Source organism: Hemicordylus capensis, chromosome 1, assembly GCF_027244095.1.
Source record: "Hemicordylus capensis ecotype Gifberg chromosome 1, rHemCap1.1.pri, whole genome shotgun sequence".
NCBI lineage: Eukaryota > Metazoa > Chordata > Lepidosauria > Squamata > Cordylidae > Hemicordylus > Hemicordylus capensis.
The window spans coordinates 451,973,501-451,996,230 of NC_069657.1; the positions used below are offsets into that span (position 1 = coordinate 451,973,501).

The window sequence follows — 22,730 nt, forward strand, 5'->3', positions numbered from 1 at the left end:
CAAAGAAGCTCCCTGCAGACTCCCTTGCTGCTCCCCACAGAGTCCTCACCTATGGATCCAACACTCTTCTGCAAGATAGTTTTCTCTGGCTTTTAACTGAAATTAATTTTACACCGTTTAATTTGTTTTTATTGTGTGCGGTTGTTTCTGCTTTGTCTTGTGGAAGTTTTACTGTTTTTACTCTGTTTCATATTGTGTTTTAAATTGTGTACACTACCCAGAGATGTACATATCAGGCTGTAAATGATAGATAGATAGATAGATAGATAGATAGATAGATAGATAGATAGATAGATAGATATACATCTATAGATAGATAGATAGATACATACATACATACATACATGCATGCACACACACAGGAACATAGGGAGCTGCCATATACTGAGTCAGACCATTGGTCCATCTAGCTCAGTACTGTCTACCCAAATTGCCCTCTAACTAGTAGCCGTTGATAGACCTCTCCTCCATGAAGTTATCCAAACCCCTCTTCAAGCCATCCAGGTTGTTGGCTGTCACCGCATCTCATGGCAGAGAGAGCAGAGCTGGGGAAAGATTCCTGCCTGAAACCTGGGAGAGCGGCTGCCAGTCTGTGTAGTCAATACTGAGCTAGATGGACCAAGGGTCTGACTCAGTAGAGGGCAGCTGTTTATATAACCATGAGATCTGTGGGGGTTACTGCTCTTCACCCAACCCACTTGTAGCACCGTCCTCCCAGTCTCACTAGACCTGCAGTTTTGGGGGTCCCAGAACGTGGGTTTAGGAGGGGAGGCAGTCAAAGGGGTATCCTCCTTTCTAGTGCCAGTGTCAGATCAGTATCCACAGATCTTTGTTCGCAGTGATTGGCTGCATGGGCACAATTGTGTACAAAGATTTATATGCCCTCTGTCGCGAAACAGATGCATGATTGCAGGTGGAGAAACCCAGAGCGTAAACTAAGTCTCACAGGGAAGTGAGGAGTGCGACAAGTTTAAATCATTTGAGTAATGCAGCTTTAGGCCCCTTTCCTCGAAAAGGGAGGAACTCTGTACATGCTCAGTGGCATTCATCCCTAGTTCCTTAAAAAAAAAAAAAAGAGGCAGTGCAATATTGCCAATAATATAGCACTGGAATGGACTCCTGGAATGGTTTCCTGAGCCTTCTGACCATCGGTAGAACAGCAAACTGCTTCCCTCTAGTGTCCAGACCCACAAAAACCACAAGCACCTGTCACTTGCTTCTGGTCTCCCTCTTGCCAGTTAAAATGTGCTTAAATCACAGGGCAATTGAAGCATCCACAGGCTCCCACTTCCCCTGATTTTTCAAGACTCTGTCTGGAGTTGTAATTGGGTTCGTACTCTGGGAGTGCTCCTGGATCCCAAACTCTCCCTGGTTTCTCAGGTTGTGGCCAGGAGTGCTTTTTATTCAGCTTCGGTTGATTTCTGGAGACAAATGACCTTAAAATGGTGGTATATATGCTGGCAACCTGTAGGCTTGACTACTCTAATGCACTCTAAGTGGGGCTGCCTTTGTACGTAGTTCAGAAACTAGAATGGGTACAGAATGCAGCAGCCAGATTGGTCTCTGGGTTTACCTGAAGGGACCATATAACAACAATTCTAAAAGAACTTCACTGGCTGCCAATATGTTTCCGGGTGAAATACAATGTGCTGGTTATTACCTATAAAGCCCTTAATGGCTTAGGTCCAGGGTACTTAAGAGAGCACCTTCTCTGTCATGAACCCTGTCGCCTATTAAGATCATCTGGAGATGTCCAGTTATGGTTGCAGCCAACTTGTTTGGTGGCAATGTGGGACCGGACCTTCTCTGTGGCTGCCCTTGGGCTTTGGAGTGTGCTCCCTGCTGAAATAAGAGCACCTCCTTCTCTGATTGCTTTTAGGAGGACCCTGAAGACACCCCTATTTTCCCAGGCCTTCAACTGAGACCAAATTTTAAATTCTAATGTGTTTTTATCTATTATGATTTTTATCTCTTTCATGAATTTTAAGTGTGCTATTTTTAATATTATGTTTTAATTTTGTACACTGCCTAGAGATTTCTATACTAGGTGGTATATAAATTCAATCAATCAGTCAATCAATCAATCAATCAATCAATAATTGCCTATGGTTCACCCCTAGAGTGTCATTTTTCACCCACAAAGCAAACCTCCAGTGCTGATCACAGACAGACATTCAACAGATGTACCTTTCCCAACCAGTCTAACTCATGCCAGCGAAAGCTGCTGTAGATGAGTGCATCTTGGAATGCCGCACAAAAGGCTGGCTTCCTGCATTTCATGCAGCTGCCCATTTGGGACAGGCAACCATCTTATTTCTTTTTCTATGTACACTACTTTGAGAACTTGTTGTTGTAGCTGAAAAGCAGCATATTCATAATAACAATCCTAATGTATAGGTTTATCCTGGTTACCAGGGACGCTCCTTGTTTCTGATACTTGTCCGGGTATGTTGTTGTCCTTAGTTTGCCTTCCTGATGATATGCAGCCTGGAGATGCCTTTGTATATTTTGGTTTGTTTGGAGACTGCAGGAACGAGGCTTAGCTCTGTGGTAGAGCATCTGCTTTGCATGGAGAAGGTCCCTCTGGTTCAGTCCCTGGCAGCATCTCCAGGTAGGGCTGGGAAGGACCTCCCTCTGAAACCGTAGAAAACTGCTGACAGTCAGTACGGCTGGAGTGGTGGGAGACATTTTGCTTCCTGAGGCAAAGGACAATTGGACACACACATCCCATCTGTGAGTGGCTCTTCTCAGTATTCTCAGGCTGTGCTGACATGAGCCCTTGCAGATTATGCCACCAAGCCAGGCAGCGGCAGCCGGGCTGATGGGGAGGAGAACTGGTTTTGTGGTAGCCAGCATGAATGGTCCCCTTTGCTAAGTAGGGCCTGTCCTGGTTTGCATTTGAGTGGGGGACTACATGGGTGAGCACTGTAACATATTCCCCTTTGGAGATGGAGCTGCTCTGGGAAGAGCATCTGTAACATGCTTTCATGCGGAAGGTTCCAATTCCCTCCTTGGCGTCTCCAGATAGGGCCGAGAGATACTCCTGCCTGTAACCTTGGAGAAGCCGCTGCCAGTCTGTGAAGACAATACTGAGCTAGCTGGACCGAGGGTCTGACCCTGCAGAAGGCAGCTTTCTATGCTCCTGTGTATTGCTAGTCTGTGATGGGGTGGGAGGAAGAGAGGTAAAGAAGAGGCATGCTCCAGGGGTATGTGGAGGGGCAAATGAACAGCATGCCCCAGTGGGGTGAGGAAGAACGGTGGCAACGAGCCGCAAGGAGGCCCATGGGGCCAAGCTGGTGGTGGTGGGGAGCTAATGCTTGCCACCCCCTGCGCCCATCCTTACACCAATCCCAGAGGCACTCACTCATGGAAGGACCACCCCTACAGTGCAGGCAACACTGCACAAAATGGAACCATGGCCTGGTAGCCAGCTTGCTGCATTCCTCTGTTGAGAGTTCAACTCCCTTCCTGGCGCCTTAGAAGTTAGATCCCTGAGAAGTGGGGCACATGTGCCTTCACTCTAGGGCACATGGACACAGACTGCCTGTGCAAACGTCCCTTTTGTCTCCTGCCTAGTTGCACCTGCTGCACATGCAGATAGGGAATGTCCTTGACCGTGAGAACAGCTGTGATTCCCTCAGTCAGCAGTGGGATCATTAAACCTTCTTGATTTAAAAAAAGAGAGAGAGAGAGAGAGGAGAAACAGTTACTGTAGGCTCACTAAGCAGCACAATCATGTGCATGTTTACTCAGAAGCACATGGCGCTGAGTAATGCTCCCAGGAAAATGCACACAGGAGGATGACTCCAGAAGCGAGGGCAGGACTGGCAAGTGCAAAGTAGGCAAGAGGCAGAGAAGAACCTTTAGGAACAGATAATGTTAGTGCAGAAGAGACCTTCTGCAGAGATCCTTGGAGTGAGGACCAGAGGGAGACCTCCCTGCCAACATATCCTTATTTTCCCATTCACTGGAATCTACATTCCAGAGTGGGGAGGCATGTTAGTCAGGCACTGCAGGAAAAAGCAAACCAGCAAAGAGGGAGGAGATGAGGCCATAGCTCAGTGGTTGAGCATCTGCTTGGCATGCAAAAGGCCCCAGACTCAGTCTCTGGCAGCATAAGAGCAGCCCTGCTGGATCAGGCCAAAGGAGGCCCATCTAGTCCAGCATCCTGTTTCGCACAGTGGCCCACCAGATGCTGCAGGAAGCCACAGGCAGGAGTTGAGGGCATGCCCTCTCTCCTGCCATTACTCCCCAGCAACTGGGATTCAGAGGCATCCTGCCTTTGAGGCTGGAGGTGGCCTGTAGCCCTCCGACTAGTAGCTGATGATAGACCTCTCCTCCATGAAGTCATCCAAGCCCCTCTTAAAGCCATCCAGGTTGTTGGCTGTCACCACATCTTGTGGCAGAGAATTCCACAAGCTGATTATGCATTGTGTGGGAAAGTACTTCCGTTTGCTGGTCCTAGATTTCCTGGCAATCAATTTCATGGGATGACCCCTGGTTCTAGTGTTATGTGAGAGGGAGAAGAATTTATCTCTCTCCACTTTCTCCACACCATGCATGATTTTATAGACTTCTATCATGTCTCCCCGCAGTCGTCTTTTTTCTAAACCCCAAAGGCCCAGGTGTCGTAGCCTTGACTCATAAGAAAGGTGCTCTAGGCCCCTGATCATCTTGGTTGCCCTCTTCTGCACCTTTTCCAGTTCGACAATGTCCTTTTTTTAGTTGTGGTGACCAGAATTGTACGCAGTACTCCAGGTGTGGCCATACCATAGTTTTGTATAAGGGCATTATAATATGAGCTGTCTTATTTTCAGTCCCCTTGACCCCTAGCATGGAATTGGCCTTTCCAGCTTCTCCAGGTAGGGCTGGGTGAGACTCCTGCCTGAAACCTTGGGGAGCTGCTGCCAGTCAGTGCCAAGAATACTGAGCTAGATGGACCATGGGTCTGACTCGGTAGGAGGCAGCTTCCTTTGTTTCTGTGTCTTGAGCACCTTAAAGGCAAATAGATTTCTTGTGGCAGAAGCTTCTGTGTACTTGCACTCAAGTCTTTAGGTACCTGAACTGTTATAAGTTGGTGCACACATGTATGTTCCAACGCATCAGCAAAGAGCTGTATGTCCATGACCCTGTTTTCATCTGAGGACAGTTGGTGGGTATCCTAATTCCAATTGTGAGCCCTTTGGGAACAGAAGCGTTACTATTACTACTACTACTTTGGATATCTATATACCACTCTTCAACCAAAGTTCTCAAAGCAGTTCACACAGAAAAATAAGTAATACATAAATAAGGAGAAGGAGATGCCCCCAAAGGGCTCACAATCTAAAAAGAAACATAAGGCAGATGCCAGCAACAGCCACTGGAGGGATGTTGTGCTGGGGGTGGACAGGGCCAGTTGCTCTCCCCCTTCTAAAGACAAAAGAATCGCCACTTTATAAAGGTGTCTCTTTGCTCAGTTAGCAGGGGTAAGACAAACCCTGCTACAGAGCAGCTTAGAGCAGTGTTAGACGAGTGGTTGCAAGATGCTGTGCCCTGGAAAAGAGAAGGCTAAGGGGAGATACTATGGCCATCTTCAAATATCTGAAGTGCTGTCAAGAAGGAGGAGAATTTATTTATTTGTTTATCTATTTAATTGTTTGTTTTCAAGAAGAAGAAGAAGAAGAAGAAGAAGAAGAAGAAGAAGAAGAAGAAGAAGAAGAAGGCATTCTCTGAGGAGGAGGAGGAGGAGGAGGAGGAGGAGGAGGAGGAGGAGGAGGAGAAGGAGAAGGAGAAGAAGAAGAAGAAGAAGGCATTCTCTGACCTGAGGGCAGGACTAGAACCAATGGGCTGAAATTACAAGGAAGCAGATTTAGGCTAGACACTAGGAAGAACTAATTAACGGTAAGAGCTGTTCAACTGTGCAACAGTCTGCCTCATGCACTGAGGGGCTCTCCTTCACTGGAGGTCTTCCCACAGAGGCTGGCCAGCAATCTGTCAGAGATTCTGTAGCAGATTCCTGCAAAGGGCGGGGGGAGGGGTGGCCTAGAAGACCTCCAAGGTCCCTCTCGGCTCAAAAATCCTATGATTCAAATCGCTGACAAGACGTTGTAGGAGTTTGTTCAACAAAAATCTGGGGAGGGAGGCATGTGATTAACAATAACTGTGAGAGGAGATACTGGAGGAGGCAGGAATTGCTGGGAAGGCGATTATTAAGTGAAGAGTATCAAATGTAATGACAGCATATGTGGGATGGTGTGGAAAAGTATAGTAGACAGACTATAGATCACTGAGAATATAGATTATTGTTAACATATGTGTAAGAAATGGAAGAGTGCTTGTTTCATGGTAGCAAGCATGAATTGTCTCCTTTACTAAGCAGGGTCTGCAATGGTTTGCATTTGAATGGGAGACTACGTGTGAGCACTGTAAGATATTCCCTTTAGGGGATGGGGCCGCTCTGGGAAGAGCATCTAGGTTCCAAGTTCCCTCCCTGGCAGCATCTCCAAGATAGGGCTGAGAGAGACTCCTGCCTGCAACCTTGGAGAAGCCACTGCCACTCTGTGTAGACAATACTGAACTAGATGGACCAGTAGTCTCACTCAGTATATGGCAGCTTCCTATGTTCCTAAATGACTTGGGGATTAAAGTAATGACTCTTCATTTTTTATATTAGGTTTATTGTTCAAACTCAGTGTTGGTTCCAGCAGTTCCCAATGTACAAGAGAAAGAGCAGAAGGTGGAACTGAACAAAGTTTAAAGGATTTAGGAAGTCTTACTGCATCATACCTGGTGGACCCCAAGAGAGTTTTTCTATCACCACTAAAGACTTTGGGCACAAAGGAGGGGGGAGGTCTCAGGGTCTCAGGGATCAGCAGCGGGTGTTTCTGAGGTCCCTTGACAGCTTCCCAAAGATGCTGACCTGACACCAGCCTTGAAGAAACAGGTTCTCCTCTAACTCGCAGGGACTTCAGGGTAAGTCTAGTAGATGTGTGAACGCACCCACTCAATTCCAGAGAAGTTGCGTGTTAAAGCCCTGTGATGTTATATTTGTTTTGTGATGTTATATTTGTTCTTTGAAAGCTGCTTTGAACAATTCTTGGGGAGGGGGATGGAGATCTAATTATTACATAATTGGTTGATTGACTGATAAAAACTCCAAAAGCTTCTTATCTTGAGGGAAAGTGGCTGGGGACGGGAGAGGACATTTTTTGAGCAAAGAAATGGCAATAGAGAAGAGAAAACTGCAGGGATGTCTGGTGGGAATCAACCCCAGTTCAGCACCTTGGAGAGAAATAGGAACATAGGAAACTGCCATATACTGAGTCAGACCATTGGTTTATCTAGCTCAGTATTGCCTTCACAGACAGGCAGCGGCTTCTCCAAGGTTGCAGGCAGGAATCTCTCTCAGCCCTCTCTTGGAGATGCTGCCAGGGAGGGAACTTGGAACCTTCTGCTCTTCCCAGAGTGGCTCCATCCCCTGAGGGGAATATCTTCCAGTGCTCGCACATCAAGTCTCCCATTCATATGCAACCAGGGCAGACCCTGCTTAGCTATGGGGACAATCATGCTTGCTACCACAAGACGAGCTCTCCTCTTCAAACAGGGACAGGGTGAAGCCCCCTCACCACCACCGCTTCTGGCCTCAAATCACCCCCCTCCCCCAAAGCTGTTTTCCTTTAGAAAAATCACTCATTTGGGCTTTTCTTGCATGCATGCCTGTGTCATCTATAATTTCCCGATCTTACCCACCTGATTCTGCCCGGTTTTAGCCACCTTGCCTGTGACTTATGCACCGGAATCCAGAGTTTTCAAAATTAAAGTTTTGCAATCCTAATCATGGGTTATGCCGCAAGGGGGAAGGGTAAGAAAGCGAACCTAATGCCTGCCTTTGTCTGAGGCAGTGCACTGGGGCACAGCGACACTCAGGGAACAGAGGGCCAAGAACTGGGTGGCTGGAAAGCCATTGTCTTAATATTGCTTCATGCACACCCTGCACTTTGTTAGGAAATGCAGTATAAGCAAGGCTTGTTCCTTTCTTTTGTTCAGGCCCTAATTATCTAAGGCAGGAGTTCTTGAACTTGTGTCCTCAGATGTTGTTGGACTTCAGCTCCCATAATCCCCAGCTACAATGGTGAAAGACATTGTTGTAAGAACATAAGAACAGCCTTGCTGGATCAGGCCCAAGGAAGCCCATCTAGTCCAGCATCCTGTTTCACACAGTGGCCCACCGGATGCCGCTGGAAGCCCATAGGCAGGAGTTGAGGGCATGCCCTCTCTCCTGCTGTTACTACCCTGCAACTGGTACTCAGAGGCATCCTGCCTTTGAGGCTGGAGGTGGCCCACAGCCCTCCGACTAGTAGCCGTTGATAGACCTCTCCTTCATGAAGTTATCCAAACCCCTCTTCAAGCCATACAGGTTGTTAGCTGTCACTACATCTCGTGGCAGAGAATTCCACAAATTGATTATCAGTGGTTGAGCATCTGCTTTGCATGCAAAAGGCCCCAGACTCCGTCTCTGGCAGCATAAGAACATAAGAGCAGCCCTGCTGGATCCGGCCCAAGGAAGCCCATCTAGTCCAGCATCCTGTTTCACACAGTGGCCCACCGGATGCCGCTGGAAGCCCATAGGCAGGAGTTGAGGGCATGCCCTCTCTCCTGCTGTTACTCCCCTGCAACTGGTACTCAGAGGCATCCTGCCTTTGAGGCTGGAGGTGGCCCACAGCCCTCCGACTAGTAGCCGTTGATAGACCTCTCCTTCATGAAGTTATCCAAACCCCTCTTCAAGCCATACAGGTTGTTAGCTGTCACTACATCTCGTGGCAGAGAATTCCACAAATTGATTATCAGTGGTTGAGCATCTGCTTTGCATGCAAAAGGCCCCAGACTCCGTCTCTGGCAGCATAAGAACATAAGAGCAGCCCTGCTGGATCCGGCCCAAGGAAGCCCATCTAGTCCAGCATCCTGTTTCACACAGTGGCCCACCAAATGCCACTAGGAGCCTACAGGCAGGAGTTGAGGGCATGCCCTTTCTCCTGCTGCTGTTACTCCCCTGCAACTGGTACTCGGAGGCATCCTGCCTTTGAGGCTGGAGGTGGCCTATAAGCCCTCCGACTAGTAGCTAGTAGCTAGAAGCTAGATAGACCTCTCCTCCATGAAGTTATCCAAACCCCTCTTCAAGCCATCCAAGTAGTTGGCTGTCACCACATCTCGTGGCAGACAATTCCACAAGTGGATGATGCGTTGTGTGAAAAAGTACTTCCACAAGTTGATTATAAATAAGTACTTCCATTTGTTGGTCTTAGATTTCCTGGCAATCAATTTCATGGGATGACCCCTGCTTCTAGTGTTATGGGAAAGGGAGAAGAATTTCTCTCTGTCCACTTTCTCCACTCCATGCATGATTTTATAGACTTCTATCATGTCTCCCCGCAGTCCTCTTTTTTTCTAAACTAAACAGCCCCAGGTGTTGTAGCCTTGCCTCATAAGAAAGGTGCTCTAGAAAGGTGTTGTAGTCCAACAACATCTGGGGATCCAAGTCTGAGAACCTGTTCCTTTAGGACTCACATACCCCCACTGACTGTCCCTCATGTGGCTTTCTGTCTCTCCCCCCCCCCCCCCCGGTCCTTTTGCAGTCTATCACACTGCAAGGAGAAGGACATTTTTGTCTCTTATCAGCTTGGTTGATAACTGAGGTGACTGGGAGGCTAGCTGTTCTTCTGTCAGGTCTTGTAGGGATTGAAACAGGAGGCCGGTGGACCAGGGACAGACTCCCTGCCCACCACTCCTCTGGGCTACTGGTTAGAGAGAGGAATGATCGAGATTTCCAACCCATAGCTCTCTTTAAGAAGTCAGGTGACTCAAGAAGGCCAATCTATTCCAGAAGTAGCGACTGCACGTGTATCCATGCGTGTGTGCACGCTGCGTACACCTGTAGGCTCCCATTCAAGTGCTACCACAAGACCAGCTCCTCCCTTCCTTCTGGACATCAAGGGCACAGACACACTGTGGATCAGCCTTGCCACTTCCTCCTTGCTTCCATCTCAGCTGATGTGGTGACAGGGCTACATCCTGACCCTGGATCGGCGGCTGCCCCACAAGTGACACCCTACCCAAAGAGATTAAAGAAGAGACGCAAACACCCCCCCATGAAACTTCAGAGTGGTTTTCCTTCCAGCCAATCTCCACATAGACTTCTTTCCTCTGCTTCCATCCCAGAGGAGACCAGCCCTCCTGTAAGGCATGATCACAGGAAGGCTCAATGGCCCTGGATGCTCCTCCGCCGAGTCATTTATCACTCAGCCATGGCTCTTTCAGCTTCACTGGAGCAAGAAAAGAAACTCCAGCCATTCCCTCAGGAGCAGGAGGCAGCTGCCGAACAGACCTTCGGTCCCCCAAGTTGGTCTGCCTCACTTCACTTTCTCATAGAGGTTAATCGGAGACTGGTTAATGTTGCAACTAACTGGGATCCCAGAGAAACCACACTCCCCTGCAGACTGGCCAGGCCTGAGTACTGAGTAGGGGTGTACATTTCTTTTGGAATAATATGCAAAGAACCACAAAGAGAGTCTAAATCCTCAAATAAAATACCTTGTTTAATCCAGCACATCACATGTATTTTTAAATAACCATTCTTATAAATTGATTGATTGATTAATTGAAACTTCTTATATACCGTCTCCTCAAAAGATTCTAGGCGGTGAACAACAGAAATACCAACAACAATCAATTAAAAAAACTATATAGGGCAAACGCCTGGCGAAACAGCCAGGAAACACCTGGCTGAAATGCCTTGTATGTTTTAAGGGCCTTAAAAGTAGCCAGGGAGGAGGCTGAATGAATCTGTTGGTGGGGAAGAGTGTTCCAAAGAAGAGGGGCTACAAATCTGATACCTTACACTGGTAAAACCTTCACAGATGACCCATACACAGAAGATCGTAAAATCCACTATAAACCATGCACACACAACTCATATAATCGACTATGTATGTAAAAGAGTCCAATCAATTAGATGTGATGTTGGAGAAGGATGTCAATAGAAGCTTCCCTGTGAAGCTCTGAACTGATGAGCTCCGATCCCAAAAGGTGTCCCTGTGGGAAATCAAGGGATGTATCCAATGAAGTAGTGAGCAGCAGCAACCCTAGCCAAGGAGATATTTTCTGATGACGCACCACAAGCCATACACATTTCAGCTATCAATCAGCCTCCTTCAGTGGCAATGATAGGAAAGCCCCAAACTCCTTGTAAATCACCAAAACATTTTTGGACATAGGAACATAGGAAGCTGCCATATACTGAGTCAGACCATTGGTCCATCTAGCTCAGTATCATCTGCACAGACTGGCAGTGGCCTCTCCAAGGTTGCAGGCAGGAATCTCTCTCAGCCCTATCTTGGAGATGCTGCCAGGGAGGGAACTTGGAACCTCGATGCTCTTCCCAGAGCAGCTTCATCCCCTGAGGGGAATATCTTCCAGTGTTCACACATCAAGTCTCCCATTCATATGCAACCAGGGCAGACCCTGCTTAGCTAAGGGGACAAGTCACACTTGCTACCACAAGACCAGCTCTTCTCTCCTAAAGTAAAGTTGCGCCATCGAGTCAGTGTCGATTCCTGGTGACCACAGAGCCATGTGCTTTTCCATCTTCCACGCAGTCTGAGATGATGCCTTTCAGTATCTTCCTATATCACTGCTGCCCAATATAGGTGTTTCCCATAGTCTGGGAAACACCAGCGGGGAGTTGAACCAGCAACTTCTTGCTCCCTGGGCAAGTTACTTCCCTGCTGTGCCATTAGGTGGCTTTGTACATATAGAGGCTGTTCTCACAAGCAGCTAAGCTCAGGCTTGGCTGCCCGTGGCAGCGCCTCGGGGCAAACCCAGCTAAGAAGCCAGGCTGTTAAACAAGGTTGAGGGAGGGAGTGCCCCATTAGCCCTGTTTAGTTGACCGTATGTCAGTGCCGGCTGCTTTCAGCCAGCACTGAAACACTGACGGGCACCTTCCCATTGCTGATGGGATCCCCACAATGTACTGTGTACTTGCACAGTGTATTGTGGGTTTTCCAGGGGCCGGGATGATGTGTGCCAACCTCTGCACTTCTGCATTGCCCATGGCAGCTGCAGATCATCTGAGCACGCGATTTGCATGCCCAGCAACTCCACATGGATCATCTGCAGGGAAGGCCAGGCTTCTGCTGCCTTCTCCAGCACCCTCCCTCAGGCCCTCTCACTCAGTCATGAGAAAGGGCTCATAATATTGTGATTGATTGATTGATTGATTGATTGATTGATTGATTGATTAAATGCCATCAATCCATCTGATTTATTTATTTATTATTTCTCTGTAAACCGCCCTGAGTCATTTTTGGAAGGGCAAAACAGTGGGTTGGGTGGCAGTGCCCTAAGGGTGGTGCACCCAGATTCCAAATAGGGCAAAGGGCTGATTTCTTAGGAATTTTTGAGTTTTACAGCTCTTTAAGATTTTTCCCCATAGGGAATAATGGAGGTTTCAGCTGCCCCATAACTCCACCTGGGGGGCACTGGGATGGCCCGAAGCGAGTGGTGGTGTAGTGCACAGCGGGTGCCAACCACCCCCCTGGATTGCTAACCCATTGGGGTACTGGGCTTTGTTGTTTCTAAGCTGCTGAGTTTAGATTCTCTGGTAGAAAATGGGATTTTGAATGAAAAACCATGAATCCACTCTCATATGCTACTAGAGAATCTACTCTCAGAACTCCTCTAGAACAACAAAACCCTGTACTTCATGGGTTGGCAACCCATGTGGGTGGTTGGCACCCTATGTGCACTACACCGCCACTTGCTCTGGGCCACCCCAGTGCCCCTCAAGTGGAGTTATGGGACTGCAGAAACCTCCATTATACCCTACGAGGAAAATCTGAAAGACGCATAACTTCATTAATTCTTTAAAAATCAGGCCTTTGCCAAATTCCTCTGAAAAAATTGTGGTAGGTTCCTTGTACCAACTGGACACTACCACCAAGCACACTCCACTCTGGGACACCCCTAACCCCCCGCCCCGCCGCCGTGTGAAGCTATACTTTCCCTGAAACCTCCATCATACCCTATGGGGAAAATCTGAAAGATGCGCAAACTTAAAACATTCACCAAAAATCAGCAGTTTGCTTCCACTCATTGGGCACTATAACCCCCCACCCACTATTTTGACCATGTGACCCATTTTTAAAATCTGAATTAATTCAGATTCAGATTCAGATTAATTTGGATACAAAACAAAACTGGGGTGATTCGGAAGGCTTAATTTCGGACAAAATAAAAAATGGGGTTGATTCGGATTTGGTACAAATCGAAACAGAAAAAATACAAAACGTGCAACCCTACCTCAGACTCTTCCATGCAACGCAGGTGATCGACCACTGATTGAACTATATCCACACAAAGAACAATGCTGTGAGGCTAGCCATTAATGTGACAACATACCCAAGGCCCCCATGAGTATGGTTAGCAATGATCTGAAGGTTTAAGAGCCAGTCCTCATGTTCAGGACTGGGTCTTAAACCTTCAAACCATGTAGCACAGCCCTTCCTGGGACTATAGCATTTTAATATGCAAGTGGACAAACCACAGGTTTGAATGCTCCTTCTCATTTTTTAAAAAATCAGTGCCCAGTCAGTAGGAAGTATTATTGTGCTGCATGGGACCCATGATCTGACCCAACATAAGGCAGCCTCATGTGATAGTACTATTTGTTTATTGATTTGATTTGATTTGATTTTTATACCACCCTTACAAAATGGCTCAGGAAGGTATAAAACTTTTGTGATTGTACTTTTGTGAAGAACCATAGTTCAGTGGTAGAGGACATCCTTGTATGCGGAAGATCAGGTTTCATTCTTCAGTTAAGATCAGGTTTCATTCCTCAGTTAAGTGGACCAAGGGTTGGATTCCCTTCAGTACAATCCGGCAGGATTCCTGTTGTTCTTATATGGGTTTGGAGATGTATACAACAAGCTAGATCTGAGTCCAAAGATAGCACATTTCCTTCCTTCCATCCCTCCTTCCTTCCTTCCTTCTATTTTTTTTTCAAATTCAATTTTTATTAATCCTTCCTTCCTTCTATTTTTATACTGCCCTTTGTACAAAGATCCCAGGTTGACTGACAAGATAAAACAGTAATCAAACTCCCCCTCCCCAAAAAATCCTAATAAAACAAAACAAAAACACAACTAAGTTTAAAAAAAGATCTAGGAGTGACTCAAAAGCCTGTATAAAAAAGGACAGTCTTCAGTTTCTTCTGAGAGAGAGGGAGCTATGCAGATCTTCACCCAAATCATTGTGCATCAACCTGTGCTTCCCTTTTGGTCTTTTTCCAGAGATGGCTGCAAAGGGGATGTAAAGTCCTGAAGTGTTAAGACCTATTCACACAACATGCAGTGTTTACTGGAAGGGGGGGCATTTACAGTGAGACAATCAAGAAACCTGTGGGGTGGTGCTGTGTAATTCTTCTAAATTACAGGTCATCTTGTGATACTTTGTGATGGACTGGAAGCAGCAGTAACCATTTTTATTTCCTTCATTCAGAGTTTGGGTGGGGTCCTTCAAGCCCTTCTTCTGACAGCAGTTGCACCATTGCACTCATACTGTAAGAGCCCCACACCAAAACAATTGCACACAAGCATGATTACAGGCAATGGGGGAATGTCGAGGGGCACTATTTTTCTGCTACTCTGGGAAGTGATGACTTCCTAGGAGGGAATATGTTTGTGAGGAAGGGCAAAGGATCCTGGGGTGCGGTCCACTGTGACCAAGGATGCTCTTGCGATGGCTGAACCCAGCTAAGCAGTCCAGGGACACCAAACCACACTCCTGCTCCTGTGTTGGCTTGCCTGCTGGGCATTAGCTCTCTCATGAGAGGGCCAGTCCGTGTTGGGGCTAGGACCCTGGCAGCACCAGCTTTCAGCTGCAGTGTCTCATAGGGACCACTTGGGGGGTTGGAGGTCATGAATAAAAGTTCTGGACTCCTCCCCTCTTTGTCCTTCCAGTTTTAGCCTCCATTTTGTCTCTCCAGAGATGGCTGTTTGTTTTGGTCTCTCTCTTCAGCCATGAGCTACAGCTGAAATAAGCTGCAGGCTCTTTCACACACTTGTTTGTCACCTTTTCTTTAAATAAATCCATCCATCCATCCATCCATCCATCCATCCATCCATCCATCCATCCATCCATCCAGCCACCCATCCATCCATCCATCCATCCATCCATCCATCCATCCATCCATCCATCTATCTATCTATCTATCTATCTATCTATCTATCTATCTATCTATCTATCTATCTATCTATCTATTTATTTATTTCTATACCTCCCAAAACGCAAGTTCTCTGGGTGGTAATTCTTGTAGTTCTTCAATACTAAAGAACTGTCTCAAGATCTCATGCTTTGCTGCTTTCGCACCAAACTGGTTTTGCTTTGCTAGTTGGGGACTGAACTGCCATTCTTCCCCTACAGTCCACTGAGGAGGAACTCAAGCTCCAACACCTTGGGTCCTCCATTGGACTGCGCTCTCATGAGGTAAGTCATCCAAATAAAGGGGCCCCACTTCTTAGGAGCCCCCTATTCTCTCTGGTTAATAATATAACTTTTACACAGTGATGACCCCCTTCTCCACAGGCAACCCTTTCACAACCCAAAGGAGAATTTGCCGCTCTATGTGTCCGGGTGGTACTGGGTGGATGGACTAGGGAACTCCCTGGACCTAGGATAGATCTCCACTCTCTTTCCAGTTTCCCAGATTCTGACCCCCATTGCAGCATATGCAGATTGGCCACCTTGGGGAATCATGGGAGAGGAAAGCCCCCCACATCAGCGATTGCAGCAGAGTTGGGTTGCCAAGCCAGGCAAAAATAAAGATGGATATGGTCCAATGGGTGGCCAGACTGGTAGAGGGCCTGCTTGGGCGGGTTTTTCATGGCAGTCACCAAGAAAGAGAGAGGTGTTACCGGGGTACTTGTCCCCATGGCTTGCTTGTTTGGAACCACCAGGCTAAGCAGTGTCTGCCATTCAGCCCATATGTCTGTCTCCATGGCCTTACACTCATGAAAAAGCAATCCTTGGGAGAAGGGGAATCACTGCACATGATTAACTATTCTGCTCAATCCCTGCATACCTGCATACCCCAGGATGCTCCTTCTCATGAGTAGTGCATGGGTGTCTCCATACCCTTTCACTCTCCTGAGATGGTGGTCCACTCCAGAGCAGCAGCATTAAAGAGGAAGAATCTCTCCATTAACTGGAGGCAATGCTGCTCCTGCTGGATGGTTCTTCTCATGAATAATGCCATAAAGTGTGCACTTGCACCCAAGGGAAAGGGGCTAGTCTCCCCTTCTCCAACTTTATTGTATAAAAAACAGAGTTGAGCTATTCAAGAACTCCTGGATGGGGCTTCCTTTTAAACCCCACCTTGGTTATATCAATGCCCTGCCTTATGTTATCTTTGCAGCAATCTCATCGGGTTGCCCAGTTTATGGTGCTACTGTGACTGCATGTGCTTGTGAGCATACTTCTTAATTCATCTTCAGGGAGCATAACCCATAGTGCCCATCTTGCCATCCCGTCCCCTTTCTCTTCGGTTTGCCAGAAGGGGGAACAAGGGACACAGTGTGAAGCAGGCACACACACACACACACACCCCATGTGACTTCCATTTGACAGTCTTAGAAGCTTGGGATAGGATGTGGTGGCGTCCCTGTTGCTGGGCAATGTCTTGAGTAGCTCAGAGACAGGGGGCGGGGCAAGTGCTTAGGGAAGTGGCCACTGAGAAGCATGGCAGGCATGGAGAGGGTGCATTCCTGGGTGGGTCTGGCCCACTCTCTCTATGATTTTGGTTCCAGAAACAGCACGAAACCACAGTTATGGTGGTGTCTTCATTCGGACGTAATGTTGCCACCCCCAAACCTCAGCTTGGAGTGGTGACTCACTACAAACCGAAGGTTCAAACTGGAGTTTGGCGAGGGAAACCACAGGTTGCTTAGGGTGCAAGACCATACTTTCATGCATTTGGACGTACAAGAATTTGATGGTACGTGCAAATGGGGCCTAAGACATCAAGTCCGCATTAAGGATACTTCTGGTGCATTTACAGGATTGTTGAGCTCTTGAGATTTACCTTTGAAGAGAGGCATCGTGAGCTGGGCAGTGGCCACTGCTGAACATCCCCTGAACATCGTGCTGCATCCCCCCCCAGCACTGTGTTCCCTCCGCTGCAGCCCCCACTGCCCCCCCCCCCGATCCAAGCCATGCTTCTCCTCCCTGAATCATGGTGCTGCTGATGCCTCAATGACAACAAAGCACTCTGCTGGCTAGAGAGAGCAAGAGGGCCACTGTGCATTCCTCCTCAGTTGCAGCCATGCCCCCTTCTAGTTTGTGATGATGCAGGACAGTGGCTAGTGGGCAGCAGTGAGCCTGATCTCAACACGGGGAAGCATGGTGGGAGGGGGAGGGATAATGCAGTGTGCTGGGTTCCCTCTCACCCCAGTGGCCTAGGGACATTTGTCTTGCCTTGCTTCATAAGCCCAACGCACCTGCCTTTAAAGGGAAGTTTCCTTCTGATAAGGTGTCCCTATCGGGTATTTCGTCTCCTGTGCAGCTATTGAGAACTTGAGCATCTTTTGCAGTGGTGTTTTTGATAGCCTTCTGGTTTCCTTTCACTAGCATGCCACCTGGAGGCCTTCCATTATGCCAGTGTGGCTGGCTCCTCCGATGGTTTGGACATTCTGGCAGCTTTTTCTTCTTTGATGGAAGAGGCAGGGGCACCATCCGTGCCTGAAAAGACTGAGGGGCCATCCACATGCCTGATCTTTCTGGGGACTGAGCGGGACCCTTTTGGGAGGGGTCTCCAGGTCGCCAGAGGACAAGCTGACATCACAGTTTTAATCAGTCCATTGCTGAGTAAGAGGAGGGCTAGCCTCAAGGAGCTGATGGGACTTTAAATTTTACCTGCAGGGAAAATTTTACCAGCAGGGTGCCAGGGTGGTGCCCTGGTGGACTTTCTGCCATTGGTTTTATGCTACTTCAGTGACCAGAGTAGGGACAGTTCAATATCACATTAGATTGATTGTGGGGGTTAAAGAAAACCTTCAGGATGGTTTCTCGGGTCAGTATAATAGAGTTTCCTTTGGGAGGAAAGCAGTTCTCTGAGACCAAAGGTTTCAGGTGGGTGCAGTCTGACATGATTGTCTCTTTGGGTTTCATTCTTTGGCAGGAGGTGATGTGTCACCTGCTAGCTTCAGGTGTATGTAGAGGGAGGCAGGGATAATGATCTCAGCTTTTTGGAATACTTCCCAGTTTTGTGGCCGTAACTGCTTGAGGATTAGAGCTTTCCAAGAGAGCCGTGACGGTCTGGCTTGACAACCTGGCAGTGGTACACTTCCCACTCCCCAAAAGTTCTGGTTCTGACTCAGAAACATGTCCTTATTTGCTGACAATATAACAGTTTGTTTTTAGCTAGGCATATGGCTGGGATTAGCAACAAGTCTGGAGGTGTGCTTTCTGATTCCCATTCTGGGATTTGGGCCAGAACCACATTCGGAGCTGGTATCTCTACCTACAGAGCTCTTGTCTGGGAACAGAAAGCAGGAAGCCCAAAGTTTGAGGGATTGTCTGCCTCTGCCAGGGCTTGATGCCAGTGCAGTTTTAGGCATCTCTAGGATTCTCATGGGGCTTCTACCAGGAAGGTTAGGTGGTCAGTTCAGGTTGGGGAGGTACTGCAATACACAGTGCATTTGTGTGGGGAAGATTGTCTCTTAGGACAATTGCACAGCAAAGGAGAGGGGCCTCCCAATGGAGAAGCAGTCCATTTAAAAATGGCAGTTCTTTCTGCTTCTCTACACATCATCCAGATGACATCCTTGATTGTCATGCCATGTCATGGCTTAAACTACATTTAAAGTAGTCTCTCTCAAACAGCTTGGCACCAAATTGCCAGCAGATGGCACTGCAAAACTGTGCAATGGCAAATGACATCATCTGGACACTGAGCAGAGAAGTGGTAAAAATGTCCCTTTTAAAACAGGGTGTCTCTCCATCTGAAGCAGCATATATGTTACATATATCGGAGCAAGAAGAATAAGAAGAGCTCAGCTGGATCAGCCCAAAGGTTCATCTAAGTCAGTACCTTGAGTCCTACATAGCACCGCCTTCCTGGCCTGCTTCTGCTATTAATAATTTTTCAGAAAGGGTGAACTATTTTAACAAGCATACATTGGGACAAAGAAACAAATACTGAAAAAATTCCCATTTTTTAGCCTAAAAACATATTTTCCCCTCTCAGCCTTAAATAGAAAATAGTATATAGATACTCACTTATAGTATATAAATACCCAAATAGTATATAAATACCTATCACTTTCCTCAAAACCCTCCCCCTTTAAAAAACATAAAACAAAGCAAACACAAAGAACACACAAAAAATGCCAAAAAGACTACTCACAGACTCACTCTGGCCACTATTTTCTACAAAAATATATTTCACAATGCATACATACTCCAAGAATGGTTTCCCAGTTACTGAAATCTTTCCATGAGCTTTCCTCTTAAAAGAAGCAATTTTTTTCACAAGCATCCAAAAGCAATACATCAGAAACCAGCTGTTCTGTCTCACAAGTGTTAACTTTCCATTTCTATGGAAAGGGTTCAAAGAACCTGGGCCCCCAGCTCCTGAAGGCCACCCCCCCAGCTCCACCCCTCCCTATTTTCTTCATTATCTCTCACACTCTAAGGAGTCACCGGAGACAGGGGCGAACACGGGCCCCCTCTCCCCTAGCTATGCCCCTGGCCAGAACTAGTGCTCAAATCACTATAGTTCTTTGCCTCTAGAACCTCTGCTAACTGGGCAAAGAGGTGTGATTTCAAAGTGATGGTTTGCTTCTATTTAGTAGGGGAATAGCAACTGATCCTATCAATTCCCAGGACAGCATCCCTCCAGTGGCTGTTGCCGGTGTCTGTTTCTTTTATATTCTGAGTCCTTTTAGGACAGGGAACCATCTTCATTCACTCACTCACTCACTCACTCATTTTTCTATGTAAACCGCTTTGAGAACCTTTCTTGAAAAGTGGTATATAAATAAATATATAAATTCCACTCTCTTGAAATAAGTCAAAATATCCCTATAGAAGCTGTAAAGTCAGACTTAGAAGCTAATACTAACAATATTCTTTCAAAGACTCCCATCCAGAAGCTGGTAACAAACAAATCCTGGGTTTCCTGTATTACACCACCAGCACTTATCGATATGTGAAGTAGTCCAACTGATATGTGAAATAGTCCAATATGATCTCAATAGATTTTGTTGCTGGATTAGATTTAATTGAAAGTCCAAAATTGACTTGCTAGTATCTGATAATGCCAGGGAACAACCAAGTGGCAATAAATCAATATTTAAATTATTATTCCATTTATCCCTTTCACTATTCAATGTAATCAAACACTATGATTTTAGAAATGTATACAGTACTTTGTTTGTTAAGTCTGTATGAACAACTGTTCTCCAGAATCTCAGCAGTTCAGGAATTTGCTGTGTCTCATAAGGCATCTTGGCCATGTCACTGAGATAAACCATGTCACAGAAGGTACTGCCAAGGTGCATATGGAGGTAAACTAAACTTATCCTGCCTTATTGAAAATAACTTAAATAAATCTGAAGAATCCTTAAGTTTCTTGAATGTAAATATGCCCCTTGTGGTCTATCCACTCCACAATATTGGTGGAGTGTAATAAGAGCCTCCCCATCTCTTTAAAATTCTATAAAAAAACTTTTAAAAAGTCTTTAAAGACACATCTGTTCACCCAGGCTTTTAACTGATATTGTTTTGATTGTTTTAATGTTGTTTTTAGAATATTGTTTTAAAATTTTAAATTGTTTTAAATTTCTTGCTTTTAAATTTTTTGTTTTTGTTTTTAATTAATGTTTTACTTTTAATCTTGTTGTAAACCACCCAGAGATGTAAGTTTTGAGTGGTATAAAAATATGTTAAATGAAATAAAATTAAAATAATAAATAAAATAAATATTGAGCTTCCAGCAGTTTTAATATGTGTGTTACTCCAGAATGTAAGCTCAATAAGTGCATATATGGATCACCTTTAAAGAGAGATAGACTTTTAGCCCACACTGCTCTAGTTGCCATAATTATAGGCAGATATCAATCCTTATCTATTATGGATTTTGAAGGGTTTCTTTGTCTGTCTTTAATCCTTCCTGACAACCTACAGATAGCACATTTTAGATGGACAATCTCACCACTTAAATTAGTTGGCTATGCTACTTTTTGCACCCAAATATGCATGGTGGAAATTTTAATAATTTTTTGTAGCTTTTTGAAGAATTTCTGAACATCATACTTCTACAGATACCCAATTTTGTATGAATGTTCTTGCCTCTTAAAGTAGCTGAATACACCATGTTTTACACCAGATTGTACTTGGTGACACATTTAAATAATTGGGGTGGGGGTATTAGCAGAAATTCTGATTTAATAATCATATTTTAACTGCTATTGTTCTCAACAAATTTTTAACACCCAATAATCATATGAATATTTCCAAAATGACATAATGCCCAAGAAAAGCGGATGATCTTTCTCAGATTCAAATTCACTTTAATTCAAATTTGCCATATATGGTTATTAAACAATAATGTGAATAATGTTTGAAGGTGAAATCCTACAAATTCCGGACTGTTCTTTTAGTTCCCTTTTGCAGGCTCTTTAATAAAATTTTCTAATATTCAATTTCTTGAAGTTTCCTAGAAGTATAATCTACGCAAAATGACTTTGATTGGTCAATGACAGGCCTCACCTATGAGTTTCCTCTCAAAACATACATCCATTTGAACATTACCTATGACTTCAAGATGTTTAGGTTGGAGGTAGATCTCCAATAAACAACTCTTGGCACCTTTTACCCTAGTGACCACTAGGTACATTAGGAGTAGAGACAGTGAGGAAGGGTCTTCCCCTTTAATTCACTCTTCTTGTCTCCTTGTTTGATCTGGCTTTCTCTGATTGGTAGACTGATATTCTCACGGTCTATCATTCCACCCTTCTTGCTTCCAGACTGTTTCTTGCTTCTTGCTATCTGCTCTGTTACCACATTCTCCATTAGCCACATGGCTTCTCTCTCTCTCTCTCTCTCTCTCTCTCTCTCTCTCTACTCTACTATGAAGACAGAAAGCTCAGGCACACAGGCTTTCTAACCAAGAAGGTAACTTCCCCAATAAAGCTTACTTTCTTTGAATCTTAAACAACTGTCTCAAGCTGCTCATTAATGGGTTCAACTTTTACTGTTCACACTGGCTCTGTTATAATTGGAGTGAGTAAAACCCCTCCCTTCCAGCAGTTTACACCCCGCAAAACACTGAACACTAACATAACAAATTGAACCTTGACTTGTTATTATTCATTCACAGAACCGTGAAAGAAACTTTACAACTGGCTACTACCCAACAGCAACCCTGGGAAGAGGCAATCCATGAAACTCTAATTGCTTATCAAACTATTCCTCATTCTACTACAGGAAAACCAGCTTTTGAACTACTGAAAGGACGCAAAGCTACCACCAGATTTACCCAATGGCACCAAACTTACCCAATGGCAACAACGGATAGTCTTTCCATGCCATCTCACCCTGAGGATGCAAAGATTCGCGATCTCAATACAATAACAGGCTAAGGTCCAATTTCACTGATGTTCTAATATCCTTTGGAATAATTAGACCTAAACATT

The 22,730-nt window shown here is 45.8% G+C and overlaps 1 long non-coding RNA gene across 1 annotated transcript in view; it reads left to right on the forward strand.

Annotated features, from left to right (window-relative positions):
* LOC128324334 (uncharacterized) overlaps positions 1-22,530 on the forward strand; it is a 35,440-nt gene extending 12,910 nt beyond the window's left edge. Inside the window, exons 2-4 of the long non-coding RNA XR_008306796.1 lie at positions 5,651-5,883; positions 6,656-6,954; positions 22,415-22,530. This is a non-coding gene — a long non-coding RNA (uncharacterized LOC128324334). The remainder of the gene's footprint in view (positions 1-5,650; positions 5,884-6,655; positions 6,955-22,414) is intronic.
* Positions 22,531-22,730: the final 200 nt, after the last annotated feature.